The sequence below is a fragment of the Callospermophilus lateralis genome, chromosome 4 (assembly GCF_048772815.1).
Source record: "Callospermophilus lateralis isolate mCalLat2 chromosome 4, mCalLat2.hap1, whole genome shotgun sequence".
NCBI classification, from domain to species: Eukaryota; Metazoa; Chordata; class Mammalia; order Rodentia; family Sciuridae; genus Callospermophilus; species Callospermophilus lateralis.
This window is the reverse complement of record NC_135308.1, coordinates 48,673,496-48,677,722: the sequence shown is the minus strand read 5'-3', so window position 1 is coordinate 48,677,722 and position 4,227 is coordinate 48,673,496. Positions and strand designations below refer to the sequence as shown.

General features: G+C 43.9%; 1 pseudogene; it reads left to right on the top strand.

Annotated features, from left to right (window-relative positions):
- The first annotated feature begins 271 nt into the window (after positions 1 to 271).
- On the top strand, positions 272 to 1,040 carry LOC143398234 (transcription factor GATA-6 pseudogene; annotated as a pseudogene).
- The last annotated feature ends 3,187 nt before the right edge of the window (positions 1,041 to 4,227 follow it).

Here is a 4,227-nt window from a genome sequence, read left to right as displayed (position 1 = left end):
ATTCCCTCCCCTAACAATCAAAAAATGTCCAAGAAAATTGTAGTGCAGTGCTATGAGGAAGTATTTATGAACTGAAGTGAGGCACAAAATTCTTTCATTGCTTAAACGACAATGTAGTTTCATTATAACTCTGCAATGGACAAGCTCAGCTGCTGTTATTGCCTGAGACATAGGTATTCAATAAATGAAGCTTTCAGACAGTCAAACTACTAAACGGTATTGTAGTTTTCAAAAGGATTTGAGTGCAAGTCCCTACAAGGGTTTGACACTGATGACTTGCTGGCCGTGTGGACCCTTGAAGTCTCTGGTGCTACATAGCCTGGAGAGCCATGCCTGGGCCCAGCTTTCAGTGCCTCTGGGCTCCACTACAAACCTACTAGAAGACCTGCCAGAGAGCACCAAGTGCATGAAATGTGGCTTCATTCAGACACTGCTATTGTGGCAGGAGGGCACTGGCCACTACCTGTGCAAAGCCTGCAGCCTCTACACTAAGATGAATGACCTCAGTCTATCCCTCATCAAACAGGAGCACATGCCTTCATCCTGGTGGCTAGGATACACTATGCCAATTGGCACACCATCACCACTACCTTTTGGTGCAGAAATGCTGAGGGCTAACCTGCGTGAAATGCCTGTGGACTCTATCAGAAACTCCATGCAGTGCCTCGACCTCTTCCTATGAAAAAATAGGGAATTCAAACCAGGAAACCAAAACCTAAAAATAAGGAAGTCAAAGACTTGTTCTCCTCTAATAGCAATAATTTGGTTCTTATGACTCCAATTTCCACACCTTCTAACTCAGAGGATTACAGCAAAAATACTTCCCTTCCAACACTTCCAACAGCCTCAGGGACAGGAGCCCCTGTGAGGTCTGCTGCAGGAGAGGGCACCAACCCTGAGTATAGCAAGCTCAATTATTCAGGTCAAATGGGATCCACATAGGCTTCAGTCTGGCCTTGCCAGCTGAAGTCACATCCTCAGTGGGACAGGATTCCTATTGTGCTCTGGCCCTGGCCTCAGCCCTTGTGACCACGAGGTGAAGAGGGTTCCACCCAAGAAGGCCTTGCACCTCTTGTGTTTGAATTTGTCCAGCAGCCCAGACTGTGGTGATGATGCAGACAGAACCTCCCGCCCATGTGTGATTTCCCAGGAGGCTTGCTAAAGAGAAAAAGAAGATGAAGCTCCTCTAGGAAAGGGCCAGTGTGTGAAAACATGGCCTGCTCCATTGGACCAGGGTCACTTCACTTCCAGCCAGTCTGCCATGGGTTGTCTCCTGAACTGCTTGCAGCAACTGGGACTAGGAACAGGGCCAATTGCCTGCTAAGGAAGATGAAGAGAGATTCTTTCCAAGAAGGTTCTATGTGTATTGCCACAAATCATGTGTTTCCTCTGATCGATTTTTGTTATTCCAGAATTTCTGCATACCCCTTCCACATGCATATATCACAAGCATTCATGGAGAAGATCATTGTAGGCATTTGGCACACATCTTGGAGACTGGGTGAGTTCCTGGCTCTCTTGTCAAAAGACTGAGTAGTGATTCCAACAGACACTGTGACTGATGTTTCTCAAAGGTCATCTTGCCTGACTGATCTGAGGACAGTTGGAATTTGTACACAGGTGGCAAACAAGATATTATTGTTCCATGTATACAATATATTTTTAAAATTTTTTTTAATTTGCATTGCAGCAATCAGGGTTAAATCATTTGCATAAAATTAAACAAGATTTTTATAATGAATGTAAACCTTTACCTTAATGTTACTTAAAATAATTTAATGTTATAAATTTAACCTTAATGTTACTTAAAATAATTTAAAAGAAAAAAATGTGAACTTAAACCTTCTTATGCTTCTCTTCCATTTACATTGAATTTCTATATTCCCAATTCTTTAAGAGAACTATATCAAGAAAAATCTTTTTTTCAGAAAAATTGCCTTTTTCCATTTGTTAAGAATTTTTATATAAGAACACCAAAGTACGCCCTTTCTTGTACTGTGGAATATGTGCTGGAAAAATAGCAACAAAACTTTACTACCTAATGAAGGGTATTTATAAATATTCTAAGCATGTGTAAACACTCGGATCAAGTCTGGCGGTGATGCAGACAGAACATCCTGCCCATGTGTGATTTCCCCAGGAGGCTTGCTAAGAGAAAAAGAAGATGATGCTCTTCTAGGAAAGTGTGATTACCCCCACAGGCTAGTTAACATTAATTTGTTTTAAAATGTGATATCATATGGAAAACTATTTTGATAGAATTTTAAAACTAAAAGGATATAGTTTTGTCTTCTGTAAAAATCAATATGAAATTTTTCTGTGGTGGTCTCTTTTTTGTCACTGGGTCCAAAATACCTAACAAGAACATCTTAGAGGAGGAAAAGATATTTTCACAATATCAGAGGTTTCTGTCCATGATCAGCTGGCACCATTGTTCTGGGGCTGAGCAAAGGCAGAATTTCATGGCCAAAGCCCATGAAGGAGGAAAGCTATTCTGTCCCATGGCAGCAGGAATACAGAGAGACAGAGCAAGCTCCTGGGGACAAATTATAACCCATAAGAGCGTGCTCCCATGGACCACCTTCCTGCTGACTCATATCACCTCCTGGCAGTTACCACCCAGTACCTTAGTCCTCTCCAATAACCCTCTCAAAGCCATCAAGGTCTTTTAGGTCAACTGTGAGGTCACAGCACTCGTAATCTAATCACTTCACTGTGAGCATTCCTGTATTGTATCCAATGAGCTCAGGGGGACAACTCACACCCAAAGCATAACACATATTAATTGCCAAACAGCAAATAGTTTTTGCTTAGTATATAAGTAGGTTAATCATCGCCAAAACATAGATCCCGTAATTCGGTCATCCTGTGGCCTTGTGAAACCATTTTCCAGGCCTCCTATGGAAGTTCCATCAGATCCATCCAGCACACCAACATGTTGGCTAATATCTACACCCAATTATTTCCCATCTCAAGTTCCTCTTCCAAACCAGTAGAATCAGGTACCACCACTTACAATGCAGGCAGGCAGTTTTTTTTTATACCCACTGGAGTCTTTGAAGCACAGCTGCATTTTCAGATGATGCTTTTTTCAAAGCCCCACACTGCTTTTGTCTTAGAGATGGTGCTACATCTTCATACTTCACTCCACCTTCAATTAATGCTAGAGCAACCAGCACTGGAGCCCTCCCAAGGCCCACAATGCCACAGACAGCAATCAAGCAGCCATATCTGGTTGGAGAGTGGTACAACATCAGTAAAAGTCAATCAAGCACATGCATGCCTTCTTTCTCCACAAGAAGAGTGTCTACAATGGCTTCACATCCTCTTACTCTTGTTGTAACTCCAAACCTCTTAAATTCTTCTGCCAATTGACCTACATTTGCATTGGCTAGATCCTGTGTATGAAGGAGTCTTACTTCATATACCTGACATCCATTGGAGAAAAGATAGCCTCTTCAGGGGCTGGGGTTGTGGCTGCGCGGTAGAGCACTCCCCTAGCACATGTAAGGGCCTGGGTTCAATCCTCAGCATCACATAAGAATAAATAAAATAAAGGTATTGTGTCCCACTACAACTAAAAAAAGTATTTTTAAAAAAGATAGCCTCTTCAACAAATGGGCCTGGGAAAACTGGAAATCCATATGTAGAAAAATGAAATTAAACCTTTATCTCGGACTCATCATGGCGGTGGGTGGGGAGACAGCGCTTCCTTTACCTCCTCAGCCACATGGACAGAGAGACACATCAGAACGTTTGAATTCTGCCTGCTGAGAAACTCCCACCAAAATTCCGCTGAAGTGCGACCTAGGCGGGGAGTTTGGGCTTATTGGAGGTGACAGCTTGCCCTGGTACGGGTGAATCTCGGCCACCCTGTGTGCAGAGGTGCTGGCCGGCTGTCTGGTGACTGGCCACAGAGGGAGGCGTTTCAGCATTGCCGGAGACTGTGAGCAGCATAGAGAAATGAAGAGTTGGACCCTTTGAAGCAGTAGCTAACCAAGCCTCCATGTAACAGGTGACTGAGTCCGAGACCGGGACAGATCAGAGACAGGCCAGACCCACCCCTCCCATCGGACACCCCGGCAAGCAGTCTGGAGCTCGCCATAGCAGCAGAGAGCTGAGGTCACCAGAGTTCGGCGGTCGGGATCCCTTCCCAGCAAAATTGGCTTCAACAGGTGTGTGACTCCTACCCCACCAGATACATACAGCTGGGAAACCTCAAAAATC